This window comes from Ictidomys tridecemlineatus, chromosome 3, assembly GCF_052094955.1.
Source record: "Ictidomys tridecemlineatus isolate mIctTri1 chromosome 3, mIctTri1.hap1, whole genome shotgun sequence".
In the NCBI taxonomy this organism is placed as follows: domain Eukaryota; kingdom Metazoa; phylum Chordata; class Mammalia; order Rodentia; family Sciuridae; genus Ictidomys; species Ictidomys tridecemlineatus.
Window position 1 is genome coordinate 213,650,296 of NC_135479.1, and position 14,581 is coordinate 213,664,876.

General features: G+C 54.9%; 1 protein-coding gene across 7 annotated transcripts in view; it reads left to right on the forward strand.

Moving 5' to 3' along the window:
* Pde9a (phosphodiesterase 9A) overlaps nt 1-14,581 on the forward strand; it is a 59,989-nt gene that overhangs the window by 14,128 nt on the left and 31,280 nt on the right. The window contains exon 1 of one of the 7 annotated variants that reach the window (XM_078044703.1): nt 10,954-10,977. The exons of the other annotated variants lie outside the window; for them this stretch is intronic. The gene's annotated coding sequence lies outside the window, so the exon portion shown is untranslated. Of the gene's footprint in view, nt 1-10,953; nt 10,978-14,581 lie in introns of those variants that run through there. 7 annotated transcript variants of the gene reach the window in all.

The window sequence follows — 14,581 nt, forward strand, 5'->3', positions numbered from 1 at the left end:
GGAGAGTTCCCAGGCCCTCACAGGCTGAGCGGACGCTGAGTGGCCTGTGGGGCAGCATGCACTGCGGCCTTCGAGAGGCCAGGGGCTGCGTGCATTCCTGCAGGACAGCACAGGACTTTGCTCTCCAGAGATAAGCAGCCCTGGGAGAGCCTGTGCTGGCCCTGGGTCCGCCGTGTCCCTCGGGCCCAGCTCAGAGCTGGTACCACATTACTCGGCCCGAGAAGCCTCCCAGCCTCCAAAGGCGCCCTGCTTCCCCGGCATGGCCAACACCTCCCTCGGGGTCCGCACCCTTTCCTTGCTCACATTCCTGGTCAGACTGACACTCTCAGCTCTGGGTGTCCGGGGCCCCTTCTCTTCCTCTGTGTCCGTATTCCAGGTTTTCTTGGGGGGACATGTGGACCCCCATGGCCTGGACTTTCCTGAGACCAGCCAGGAAAGGGCACGTGACGGGTACATTTGGAAAACACCTTTTCCTTTTGGAGCTCATTCTTGGTCATGACCTTCCACCTCCCTTCCATCTGGCCTTGCTTCCCGGAGCTTTGTGCCTTTGCCCAAGGTCCTGGCCACGCAGGCCTGAGTTGGGCCTGAGCAACCCCCTTTGTCCTTGAACCAACAAGCCACATTTACAGTGGCAATAAGGAAAGTCCAGGAGAGGAAGCAGGGTTCTGGTTCTGGACTGGCCTGGCTGCCGAGGCCCAGCTCCACACCGCCTGCACCAGCCCTCCCTGCAGGCCTGTCCTCAGCAGATCTGAGGGCCCTTCATCGAGAGCCCGGCTGGCCCTGCAGGGCTGTGCCAGGCAGAGATGCCCAGGGCTTGGCTGTTTTGCCACTAGGTTTTCAGCAATCAGTTAAGAGGAGAGCATTTCAGGAGCAGGCCTTTTAAGAGAAAAGGAGGGGCCAGCGCTGAGCCAGGCCCACCGCAGGCCACAGGGGCTCTCAGGGGCCACAGCAGCCCCGTGTCTCCAGCCAAGAACAAACGTGAGGACCTCCGTAAACACGACCCTTCTGTCTGCCAAATGCGTCTTCTAGAGAAAAGTCCTTTTACAGCAGCAGACACTCGCTATCCCAGCTGCTCGGGAGGCTGAGGCAGAGACCCCTGAGTCCATGCGCTGGGGGCAGCCTGGGCAGCAGTGATACCTTGTCTAAAACATGAAATAAAATTAGGAAAAATATCCCGCTTGCCTTGTCCTGGAAGATAATCCTGTGGCCAGACTACTTTTCCTTTTTGTGAATGAAATAAAATTCACAGGAACTACAAAACCACGGGGCACACTTCTATGCATCTTTCTACAGCAGGGCTCCTGATTCTTTTGAAAGCCTTTGAATCATCATTTTTATTTGATTTAAGCAGTTCAAACTCAAATAGGGGTGTGTTCCAATTGTAAAAGATGGGACTACAGCTGCAGCCTGTTGCCGTGTGCCTGCTGCTTGCCCTCAGCCTGCCCAGGGCTCTCGGGACAGATGCCTGACACAGGAACAATCACTGGCTAATTAACCGCCAGGACCTCAGCCCTTGCAGGAGGGGTCCACCCTGCCTGAAGCCCCTGAGCACCAGGCAGGCGATGCCAGCCCCGCAGTGTCCACCATTCACTGTGCCAAGGCCCCACTCCTGCACTTGACCTCGCAGTGTCCAGTATTCACTGTGCCAAGGCCCCTCTCCTGCACTTGACCTCGAAGTGTCCACCATTCACTACACCAAGGTCCCGCTCCTGCACTTGACCTCGCAGTGTCCACCATTCACTGCACCAAGGCCCCGCTCCTGCACTTGACCAGATGTGCCTGCTGGATGACAAGGCATGCTCCGCTTTTGAAAGCCACAGAGCTCACCATGCCTCTGTGTTCCTCGGGAAGGCCAGTGCACACGGTGCTCTCGGGGAGCTGTAGCTGTCAGCCATTGAGTCATGCCCAACCTGGGGACAGAGCCTTCAGCTTCAGAGCCAGACACAGGCCTGTGGTGGGACGTGGGCTCTGTTTGTCCTCCATTTCCGTGACTGCCATCAACTCAGGACAAGGCCTCTTGTCACAACACCCTGCCCAGCCACCCGTCTCCAGACCCTGCATCTGGCCCAGTCAGTGGGGAGACCCCATGGAGCCCCCGAGGGCAGGGCAGGTGACCCCCAGACTCACATGTTCTGTTGTCACTGCTTTCAAAGAACAATGAAAGGCAAGCCACCAAGACACATCAAGATGCAGATGCTGACAGAGTACATGCCAGTGCTCCTGTAAGTCACAGGTGAAGGGCAGCCAGTGGGGAGGGACAGCTGGCAGGCTCCACATTGGACACTGCTCAGAATTCCAGCAGGGCTGGGCAGCCTGCCCCCAGCCACACACCTGTGCCTCTTCCTCAGGGAGAGGGCTCCCTCTGCTCTGCAGATGCCCGGATTTTAAGGTGGTCAAGACCCGGCAAAGCCATGCCAGGGGACCCATCTGATCTTACTGTGTGTGCTGCTGGCACCATTGGGCAGCGAGACTCACCCAGGCCTGCTCCCAGCAGCTCAGGAAACAGACCTGGCTGTGGATGCCCAAAGGGAGGCTTGGGACCTCTGGGGCCCAAAACACTGTATGTGAAGGGGTCTGGGCATTCGGCCAGGAGGGCCCCACAGGCTCTGCCACGATCTCTGAGTGTAGAACACACTGAGCTTTGAAGACTTAGCATAAAAAAAGGGTGGAGGTCCGCCATGATTGTTGACTCTGGTTTCTTATTTCTTAGACACGATCTGCATAACAGAGAAGCCACCTTTGTACGTATTCAGTAGTTTTTAGTGTATTCACTTTTTTCCATCACCTCTAAAAGAAGCCCTCCACCCATGAACAGTGATGCCCGTCACCTTCGCCCCAGTTCCCCGCCCCCACTGCCGACTCTGGATTTCCTCTTGTGCACATTCCGTCCAGCGCAAGCTGCAAGCTGGGCCCTCTGGGGCAGCTCCTCCCACGCCTGGTGTTTTCAAGGCTCATCTAGTAGTGCCTGCAGCGTCGTCCCTTCCCGTTTATGGCTGACGGATGCTTCGTAGCGGCTGTGTCACTTGGTCCTCGTCACTCTTCAGCTGATGGGCATTTGGGCTGTTTCCGTTGGGAGCCATTGTGAGCGACGCTGCTGTGGACATTAGTGTGCAGGTCTTTGTGGGAACAGTACACGCTGGAAACGAAATGCTTTGAGATGTATTGGGTTAAGTAAGATATCAGTTTTTTTCAAGTCTAGCCACAGAGAAGGGCAGGGCTGGAGGCTCACAGCTGGCATTCGAGAGGCTGTTGGCCCCATCCTGAGGTCCCTGAGCTGGGGAGACAGTCCCCATATCCCCCTGTGGCTCCCTCCTCCACCCGAGTCTCCTGGGAAGGACTTCCTCAGGACAAACCAGAAGTCGGGGCAGTTACTGCCCCCACACAGGTGTCCCCAGGGGGAGGAGCTGATGGACAAACACTTGGTCCCCCATCCCGAGGGGTACGGTGCTCTGATGTCATCTGTGCAGGTGCTCAGAGGAACTCTGGAGTCATGGGCTGTCACCTGTGCGTTCACTGCCTCCTGAGTCCCTTCCCTCCTTGTCCCAGGGCCCACCCCTCCCAGGGCTTCCTGGGGGTGCCTCCAGATACACTCACTTCCCAGCTCCCTGTCTCCAGGTTGGCTTGTGAGGAAGCCAAAGTCGAGCTTAGACGTGGAAAGGGGATGGGAGAGCAAAGGTGCCCCCAGAGGCTGGTTCATTCATCAGCTGGATGGAACGGCCTCGGGAAGCTGCTTCACTGCTCGGAGCTTCAATCTGCAAAATAGGAATCATAATACATTCCCTGTGTGTTCTTAAGAGGACAAATGAAGTGATTTATGCAAAATGCTTAGCCAGGGCCTGCCACTTGGTAAGTGCTAATAAATGGCAGCTATCATTTCAGGTGACCCAGGGGGCATTATTGAATGGCTAAAATCATGTCTCTCTGGAATTGCAGGATTTTAATAGGGAGGCGCTTGCTAGGGTCTCAACCCACACGTGCAGTGTGGGCTGTTTTCGCTTGAAAGTCAAGTTAAGGCTTGGATTTGAGCACAGATGTGTTGTTTATGGGAAATAATAATGTTTCTTAATAATGTTCTCTATATTTAGACCAATGTCGTTCCAAAGCTTTGAAGCCCGGAAGCTTTATAAGCATATACTTAGTCATCCATGCTTGCATTATTTTTAAAACAAATGGGGTGCAGTACACACAATGAAAACAGCCATTTCTGGAATTGTGTGTTTTCAGTTCCCTTAGGGTGGTCTAGCCAGCAAAGACAGCACTCTCAGCACACTGCTGCCAAGATGTGGGTGGCACCCAGCAGCCAGGGTTCCTGGAATTGGAGTCTCAGTCTGGTGACAACGATGACATCCAAACTTCAAGCCACCCACAGTCCAGCTGTTCTCTCTGCCCCTGGTCATTCTTGAAGTCCAGGTGGGATGCCCACACGTGCATCCTGTCCAGCTGAAGTGACATGCCCAGGTCCCAGGGTGATGCACGTAGCCACCACCCCAGTCAAGACAGCACAGCGCATCACCCTAGAAAGCTTCCCTGAACCTCCCCAAGTCAGCCCACATCACCCCAGACTCCTCCCTCCTGGCCTGTCACCACAGGTGGTTCTGCTGCTCTTGAACTTGCAGACGTGGAACCCTCCCATGGGTGCACTCTGGCGTTGGGGTCTGGAGTCTTTGCCTAGCATCATGGTGTTAATTCATCCATTCGAATTGCTCATTCTCGTGTGGATGGACCTTCCGGTCACGTCCATTTGGCTTCTACTGCCAGATTCACTTTACAAGCCTCACTGTGGATGCCCTTGATCTTGGGTGCTACCTAGGAGTGAGATTTCGGGTGCATAGGGCAAGGATGTGTCTAACCTCATAAGAAACTGCCAGACTGTTTCCCAAATGGCTGTACCACTTCATGTCCCACCAGCAGTACCTGAGTGAGGAAGTTGTTCTGCAACCCCCAACAAAGAATATCTCGGTTTTTTAATTTAAAACTTCCAGTAGGGGGCTGGGCTGTAGCTCAGTGGGAGCACTTGCCTAACATGTGTGAGGCACTAGGTTCAATTCTCAGCACCACATATAAATAAATAGATAAAATCCTATCGATGACTAATATATATATTAGCTGGGGACAGTTTGGCACATGCCTGTAATCCCAGTGGCTCTGAAGGCTGAGGCAGGAGGATCGCGAGTTCAAATCCAGCCTCAGCAATGGTGAGGTGCTAAGCAACTCAGTGAGAGCCTGTCTCTAAAATACAAAATAGGGCTGGGGATGTGGCTTAGTAGTCAAGCGCCCCTGAGTTCAATCCCCCATACCAAAAAAAAAAAAAAAGCAACAATCTTTCAGTAGGTGCAAGATTAATACCTTGTTGCATTTTAATTTGCTTTCCCCAAATGACTTAATGATTTTGAGCATGATTTTTTAGGGTTATTGGCCATTCAGAGGTCTTATTTGTGAAGTGTCTGTTGTAAATACTTGGTTCCTTTTTTGTAACACTTTTCATCACTGGTTTGTGGAAGCTCTGGTTAGATTCGTTTGTCAGACATACATAAATAGCACCTATTTTTTCTAGTTTCTGACTTGCCTTTTCCGTGTTCTTAATGAGGTCACTGGATAAGCGGAGGATTTTAATTGGTTGACGTCTAGCATGTTTTTCTTTTATGCTTAGAAGCTGCAACTTCTCTCAAACCACTTTTTCTACCCAAGCACATTTTTAGAAGACTTAGAGTTATAGGCTGTTGTATTTTAATCCGTAGTCACTTCAAGTCACTTGAGTGTGTTGTGAATAGGGGTCTCATTCCTTCTTCCCCAGGTATATTCCGTGTTAGCACACCACTTGCTAAGAGACTTTCCTGTCCTGTTGAATACTTCCGGCACCTTTGTGAAAACAGGTGGTCTCTCCTGGGTGGGTCTCTTTGGGGACCCTGTGTCCCGTCTCCTCCATCCACCAGTTCCACGTTGGCTCCATCTCTGGGCTGCTGTAAGTCTAGTACATTTGTCTCTCTTTTTTGTTTGTTTTGGTTAAATGGACCTTTTTCTGTTCACTCTGAATCAGAACACTCTCATCGACTTCTGGGGGAGTGAGGGTGCTCTGTGGCTTTGCCACCCATGGCCTGCAACGTGCCTGGGTTTGGGGTGACAGCATCCTAGAGACCCCCAGTTCATGAACACAGTGCCACCTCCCTCGTCTGGTCTTATTTCGCTTCTCCCGGCTTTCTGATTTTAGGATAGTTGTCTTGTATATCCTTCATTAAAGTTATTCCCAAGAATTATCTGCTTTCTGGTTTTATTGTAGATGGGATCTTGTCAATTTTCCACTCTTGCTGCCAGATTATGAAAGTAAAATAGACGTGCATGTTCATAGTCCTGTGATCTTGCCTGGTTCCTGTGAGCTCTAGTGGTGTTCTGGAGATTCCTGGTTTCCCACGGAGACGACCTTATCTGGAAACAGGGCAGTTGTAATCGTTGCAGTCCAATCTTCGTGGCGTGTGTTTCTTGTTTGACTGTGGCTCCTGCCCAGATGCCAGTGACTCGGGGCCGTGGGAGCAGACACCTGCCTGCTGCCTTCCTGGGGCTGCACTTGTCCTCCACCCTGACGGAGGGCGTTGGCCTCCGGTCCTCTCGCCGACTGGAGTGTTCCTCGACTCTGGTTCTCTGTATGTGTTCAGATGCTGAGGACGGGTCCTTCCGCCCTGTTGGCTAGTGGTCTTTGTCATTGCAGGTGTTGGACTCTGATGTAGGGTCTTTCTGCATCCACCGGGATGGTCACTGGTTTTCTTCTTCATTCTCTTGAAGCAGTGAGTTGATCAAACGGTTTGATTTTCAGATATTAAAACCCTCTGCTTTCCCGGGGTGCACACACCTGTACTGGCAGGAACTCCCCCAGGTGCAGCCCTCTTCCCCGGGGGGAGCTGGCTGTTTGGTCCAGCTTGCTTGCCCTGCCTGCCTCGTCTCTTGGGGATTGGGCCACGTCTGTGTTTTAGGGGGAATGTGTTTGTAACCCCGTTTCGATATTGGAGATATGGGGCCTCGTGAGACGCTGGGGTGGTGTCCTTCTCTACTTCCTAAAAGAGCTCTCGTGATCCCGGTACTGCTTCTCCCACGTCCCTTGGCAGGTCGTCAGGGCTACTGTGTCCTTAGGCGTTTTTGTCCCCCTCAGGTGTCACCCCTGGGCTGCGCCTGGGCTCTCCCGTGTGTTGATGAGCAGTTTTCCGTATTCCCTTCCCTTCCTTGGGTTGGCTTTCCGGCCACACCTTCTAGCTCTGATTTTAGTTGCTGGTTCCAGCACTAAATGCACATCTGTGAATTTATGTAAATTGATAGACTTCATTTTTTAGATTTACAGTGAAAGTTCAGGGCGTTCCCACACTTTGCCTCCCCACAGGGGACTCAGTGCCGGCCACCGGTATCTGCAGTTGAGTGACGTAGGTCACAGCCACTGGGCAGCAATGATACCCTGGCCCACAGAGCCCACAGTCCACCAAGGGCTCACATCGTATGTCCTCTGGGCTTGGGCAAGTGCCCAGCACCACGTGTCCTTCGCAGCATCAGAGAGAAAGCCGTGCTGCCGGGAACTGCCCCGTGCTGCCCAGAACTGCCCTGTGCTGCCCTGTGCCCCCTTCCTCCGGCCTCCCTGCTGCCTCCAAGTGCGGCCTTCTCCAGATCATCACGCAGTCGGGACCACTTGGGATGCAGCCTTTGGTGGGCTTTCCCCTTCCTGCCGTGCGCTTAAGGACTTCCTAGGCTTTCTTGTGGCTTTTTGGTGTCAAGTAGCATCCCACTGTCTGTGTGTGTCACAGGTTATCTGGTCACCTAGTGCAGGGCATCTCGGTGCTCCCAGGTTTTGTCCCTTAAGAATCAAGCCGCTGTTCACATCTGGGTGACCTGTTTTCAGCTCCTTGAACCCCAGCGGGCATCACTGCTGGAGCCTGTGGCCAGGGCAGGGCGTTTGGCTTCACAGGACGCTGCCAGACTGACTTACAAAGGGGCCGCCGGGCGCTGGCTCCCACACAAGGAGCCAGAGTCCCCGAGGCTGCACACCGACCCCCCAATGTGCCTCAGTGGTCTGGGTTTTGGCCGTTCTAACAGGTGCCAGGCAAAATCGCCTGTGGTTTCCATTTGCCTCCTCTGGATTCTCTTCCTTGGCGGTGTCTGTTCAGACCGTCGCCCACTTGAGTCGGTGACTGGGGTTAATGTTGTGCCATCTCACAGAATACGGACATGGCAGAGGGGGTCCCGCCGCCCTCTCCCCCCAGTCGCTGAGCCCATAGTCTGAGTCCACCCACACCTAAGTCCCGGAGGACGGTATCACAAGTCTGCTTTAGCCTTTTGAATAAGTCATGGGAAGAGATACTTTTTAACCCCTCCCTGCGAGTTCGCCATTTCCTGGGCATTATTTCTTCCTGTCCGTCCAGCTCCCAGGCGCAAGGCCGGCCCCCAGCGTGGCCCGTTCCTTTTCTCCCAGCATTTCTCCAGGATCCGCTGTGACAGGCCTTGCTCTGCAGGACTGCTCCCCGGTGTCTGGCTTCCTGGTGTGTGCAGTCGGTGCCTTTCTGGGCCTCCTTGTCCCTTGGGAGCGGGCAGCTGTCCCTGTCCCTGTTCCCGTCAGGGCGGGTCTCTTCCCAGGGGTCTGCCTTCTCCCACCTACCTCGGGGCCCCAGCTGGTCAGCTGTGCTGTCCTGCACCTGGTCCCTCCCCCTTCCCTCTGGGTGTTTGCCGAGTGGCCGTGGTCTACAAATCTGTGTTTTCCCAAACTTGTGAATTTCCAGGATTGTTTATTTGACGTGTCCGGCAGCCTTCCCTCCGCCCTTTTCTCTGCGGCTCCACCACAGGCACTTAGAAGTCTGCTGTCACCACTGTCACTGTGGCTCTGTCACTGTGGCTCTGTCACTGTGGCTCTGGTTTTGTGGGGGGTTTTGTTTTGTTTTTATTAATTTTTTTCCTCTCTGCTCTTCGGATTTGGCCATTTCCACTGCTCTGTCCTCTACTTCTCCGATTCCTCTGCTGACTCCAAACTGCTGTCAGCACATCTGTGGGTTTTTCATTTCAGATATTCTGTTTTAAAATCCTAAAACATTTTGCCGGATTCTTATTCATAGGTCTCTCTCGGTAACGTCATCTGTTTGCTTTATTACAGCTTCTGTCTGGGTCTGGGGGCACATTTATAACTGCTGCATTAAACTCTCTGCCTGCTCATTTCAACCTCGGGGTCGTCTGGAGTTTCTGCCCGGTGACTTTCTGGTGACCGCGGGTCACATTTTCCGTTTCCTTGCGTGTCTGTTGTGTTATACACCAACATTATGAGTAGCCCTGGAGAGACGAGGTTTTGTCCTCTTTCTCTGAAGGATGTTGGTTTTGTTGGAGGCTCATTAATTTTTTGACTGCTCATCCTGAGCTTGTGGGGGCTGGACTTATCCTCTTTGGGGGAGATCTCTAAAATGACACTTCTGGGGTTCTACCGGTTGAGCCCCTCTAACAGGACTGCACTAACTGTGATTTTTGTCACCATACAGTGGCAGCAGCTGAAATCTCTGAGCTCCCTGCCTGGGCAGCTCAGGGTTTGGCCCTCCCAGCTTCCTCCTTTGGAGATTCCCCCCTCGGACAACCTACACCTCCCCTCCGACTCCTCAGCCCACCAGCCGGCAGCTTCCTGCTTGAGTTCCACAGCTGACAGGCCGCCCTTGGCTGCCGGGCTTCACCTGCGCATGTGCAGTTGCTTGTGCGCTTAGTGGGTGGCCAGCTGCCTCCGTCATTGTTATGCCAGTGATCAGTGGCTACTTTTTAGAATTCGCATGCTGTAGATGTCACAACCGTGTGCAGCCTGTTCAGGGGCACAGGTGTCGAGTGGCCTCTGGTTTGCACGGCAATCGATTCATTTATTGGGTTAGTTATCCCGACAGAATGCTTTCTGAACTAGTCCTGTAGGGTCATCTGACAGGAGGTCAAAGCCCCAGACGCAGGAGGTGAGCTGAGTTGATTCCTTTGGCCTCACAGCAATTAAACTTTCCCACAGTGTGACAGCGACAGTGGCACACATGGGCCCTCGTCGGGGGCAGTCCCACCTGCATGGATGGCCGACTGCTGGTCACCAAAGTCAGAGTCCTCTGGAAAAGGCTCCAGGGCACGTTAGACCCACATCTTCTGCCCCAGAAGGTCATCGCACTGTGGGCCACAGAGAAAGGGGCCCTGTGTCCCCTGAAGAGGTGGACGGTGCACAGATAGCGCCCTGGCCCAGCTCTGCAGCCCAGAGGGGAGCAGGACAGTTGTGACTTGGGCTTCTCTGAATGTCCCACAGCCACTGGAGGGGACGAGGACGTCTAACTGAGTCAACACACACAGACCACCTAGAACGGCCATTGGTACAGAGGGCTGGGCAGAGAGCTCGGGCTGCGGTGGGTAAGTCAGTGACGGGGAATGCGTGCTGGCTCTGCCCAGCCCCTGAGCTGCCTGGGACTGCCCCTCAGGAGTGGAGGGGGCTTGGGAGAAACTGCCCCCACGCAGCCTGAAATCAGACGAGGCTGTGCAGAACACGAACGTCCCCTCCCCAAGAACACAAGGAGACACTGGCCCAGCGCTGGCCCAAGGCCAGGGAGTCTGAACAACAAGCAGCTGCAGGTGAATCTCACGGGAATCTCACGGGAACCTCATGGAGGGGCGTCCTGGCCGAGGGGCCTTCTGCCTGCCTCCTTGTCTCTGTGCGGCTGCAATATGGACCATCTGAGGTCATCCTTGGGCTGCTGACCAACCTGGTGACTTCTCAGAAGGACAGACCGGACGGAGGCCTGTGCCTTTAAGAAGCAGGCAAGGTCACTGTTGATCGTATAACTTTATTGTGCTCCCGGGCTGTAAAGGAAGCGTCCTCCTCCTTTCTCTGAATGTCCATTTTATGACATCCATAAACAGTGAGCTGCCCATGACTGTCCCCGCACTGAACGTCCTCGCCCCGCTGGCTCGAGGGCGGCTGCAGGGCCGGGAGAGAGCAGTCGTGGACGGGAGGTGAGTCCAGCCCCTCTTGGCTCCCAGGAAGAGGGTGACACCCCCAGCCCCACCCGCAGGAGGCCACCAGCCATCCTTGGTAGTGCCCTGGTTCTTGGGCTGGACAAGAGCGGAAGTAGGTGACCCCTCTGCAGGGACTCTGAAGAGCTCGTCTCTTTGGGGCCAGGTACATGGGGGTTTTCCCTAATGCAAAAATAATCGTAGGACACCCTTCCTGAAGGGGCCGTGGGTTTCCTGCGTCGCTCCTGTCTTTTTGCTGCTGTGGGAAGCGTGTCGAGCTTGGATCACGAGGGGCATGTTGGTGTCCACTCTGCTGCTCCAGGTGGAGACAGCGGGTGAAGCCTGGTGCCTGTGTCATCTCCGCAGCATGTGGACTTGAGCCCGGTGGGTCAGGCCACGGTCGCCAGCCGCCTGAAGATGGGCATGGGCGTGCAGGGTGCCGGGCAGCAGCCACAGGCCGTGGAGTGCTGTTCTCGCCCTGCGGCGGGGCCAGAGGCTCGCAGGTGCTGCCCACGCTGGCGCCCCAGGTCTCCAGCCCTCAGGCCCAGGCTGGAGTCAGTGCATCCCCAGAGCCGGGTTTGCTTCCGCTTGTCCAGGGGAGGAGGTAAATGTCCAAACAGCTTGGGCGAGCAGAGCACAGAACAACTGAGGTGGCTGTCCCTGTCCTCAGTGGCACAGGACAGAAAGGTGAGCCACCGTCAGCTGGCCGGCCCACCAGGGAGCACCTCCGGCCACAGTCTCTGGTGGGAAGGGCAGGCTTTCCCGTTGATCCCTCAGAGCAGACCCGTGGGTCATTCTGCGCTGGGCAGACTCAGGATGGTAAACAATTCCTGGAAGAAGTGGGTGAGGCAGGGCAGGTTCCTTGAAATGCAGGAGGCCAAGGCGGAGTCAGACACTCCATGGGCATTGCAGGGGGCAGGGCACATTCTGCCAGTCACGCCACTGGGAAGTGCCGTGGGCAGAGTGCCCTTCCCGCCGCCCCCACAGGCTGAATCCTGTCCAGGAGCCTCAGCTGACAGCCCCAGGAGACCCCTCCGCAGAGTGGCCAGGACTCAGTTGGCTCCACCTGCCTTGGTCCTTTTCTGTGCCCAGGTGCTGGGCTGAGTGGCAGCGTCCCCAAGCCAGGACCCCAACTCGCCACCCCCAAGGTTGCCCTGAACTAACTCAGCTCCCCTGTAGCACGGGGAGCCCTGCTGCCACTGTCCTCCCAGTGGGCACTCCTCACAGGAGGGGACAGGTGGGCTAAGACATAAGCAGAAGGGAGGCCAGACTCGTGAGGCTGTGCACGAGCCTCCCTCAGCCTGTGCCGTGATGGATCGTCTGGAAGGTCACATCTCACCCTTGTTACAGTCACTGGTGCCTAGCGGTCCATCCTGGAAGTCCACAGGACACCCCGACTCCAGGGCACTTTCAGACTGTACGCTACCTGATCTCCTGGGATGGTTTCCTTTGGAAGCATGAGTCACCAAGAGCGTCAGCTTGCTCTTCCTTGGTGTTTATCTGCCTGACCAGTGCCAGTTAAGGCTGACTCCCTGACCCCAGGCTCTTTTTCCTACTCTTCCCATTTACTTAAAATCCTTGAGATTGAGAGGAACTCCAAAGACCAGTCTTTCCCAGCTGCGAATTACCAAAATCTCTGGCTTTTGCTGATTATTCTGAAACCTGCTAAGAAATTCTCAAAGCCAAGTCACTTGAATATGCTTTGATTTAAAAACAAAAAGAAAAACATCAGTACACATCATGCAGCATTTAGGAAACAGCACTAGGTATCATACACAATAGCAAATTTTGCTGGCAGGGTGTGGTTTTGCCAAGAAGGTGGCAAATGACTAACAATTGCAATTGAAAACTGCTGCCCCCATCTTCGGGGGTTTGGGGCTCCTGAGGGTTCCCAGGTGCTGGAGAGGGAAAGAGCCCTTTCAGGACATTGCAGGCAGGATCTGGGCCTCTCAGCCCCCCACCCCCATCATCCCAAGGACCACAGCCCTCCAGGGTGGGTGGCACAAGCAAGAGGGGATGTGGTGGAGAACCGTGACTGTCAGCAAGCCTCAGAGAGACGGCCGTCAGGACGGCACGGCGGGGAAGGTCACGTTGCTTCCCGTGGGCCAGGGCCTGTCCTGAGCACTTCACACGCGTCCAGTCGCAGCTCATCTGTAAGTTCTGAAATCCACCGGGAGGAAATAGTGGCCACGGCAGGAATTCCAGCGACTGGGGGAGGGAGGCACCCACTTCCGGACCAGGCTCTGTTTATGGATGTGTGGGTGGTTGGTCTTTGTGCACACCAACCACATTTTCCCCCTCCTTTCTCCTGGAAAAAGATGCAGATTTTGCAGTCTGGAAAGAGACAGCCCAGGGAGCTGGTTGTGCTGAGCTGCCGTGGCCTCTGGGGGTGTTCCCACTGGCTTTATTTCTGGGCCCTTGCCGAGAACCAGAACATTAACACTTCCCCCAGCGCTGAGCTGGGGAGGAAGGCGCCAGAGGAAGAGCCCGATGCATGATGGCACTTGAGCTGGAAGTTGGAATCGGGCATCAGAATGACGGAACACGGAAGGTCCCACCTCCAGAGTCCTAGGGGAAGCCCCTTCTCTTCTGAGGCCTTGTGTGGACGTAGTTGCAGAGCAAATGTGGAGACAGCCCATCCGTCTTTGCCCAGTTTCCTCTGGGGTAACATCGGGCACAACTGTGGCCCCGTGACACCAACTCTGGACACTGACAGTTCAGACATAGGTGGCCCCCTCCTCTCAGGACCCCTCCTGCTGCGCGCCGAGGCCACACCACTTCCTTTCTATGCCCCACCTGCTCCTTAACCCCGGCAGCCACTGATCACCGATCCTGATTGTGTCCTTCCAAGAATGCCCTGTGAGTCCAGTCCTGCGGGGGATCTCTGGGGACGGGCTGGGTCCCCCACCATGATCCTCATGGGCATGCCGGCCGCTGTTTCTGAATTGATAGTTCATTTCTTTTTATGGCTGAGCCGTGTTCTATGGGTGGACCACAGTTCACTTAGCCTTTCACCCTTGAAGAGTCTCTGGCTTCTGTCCAGTCGGGGCTATTACAAATCAAGCTCTTGGGAACGTTGTGTCCAGGTGTTAATGTGAACATAAATTTTTATCTCTGCAACCGCAGGAGTGAATTGTGAGGTCATAGGGTGGTTGCCTGCTTGGCTTTTTAAGAAGCTACCCGACTTTTCTGGAGCAGCCGCAGGCTCCTGCCCAGCAGCAGAGCGTGAGTGGCCCCGCCCTCTGGCTCTTCCTCGCCTCGGGGGCTGGTGCTGGTTTTGTCTTACCATTTTGATGAGCGAGCCGCGGCAGCGCGCTGCAGTTTCAGTGTGCATTTCCTCGTGGTGAAGGACGCTCGGCATCATGTCACACTCCTGTCCTCCATCTGTCTGCACTGACACGCTCGCTGCCTCTTGCCCGTTTGCAGATTGAGTTGTTTGTTTTCCACTGTTGAGTTTGACAGTGGACGTGTTTCTTTAGTCAGGTCTTCTTGTCAGGTGTGTGGCTGTTAGTAACCTTTCATCATCTGACAAGCCCCTGGAAGCAGCTGAAGGAGGAGAGGTTGGCTTTGGTTTGTGGTTTCAGGGTCCGTGGTTGGCCGGCTC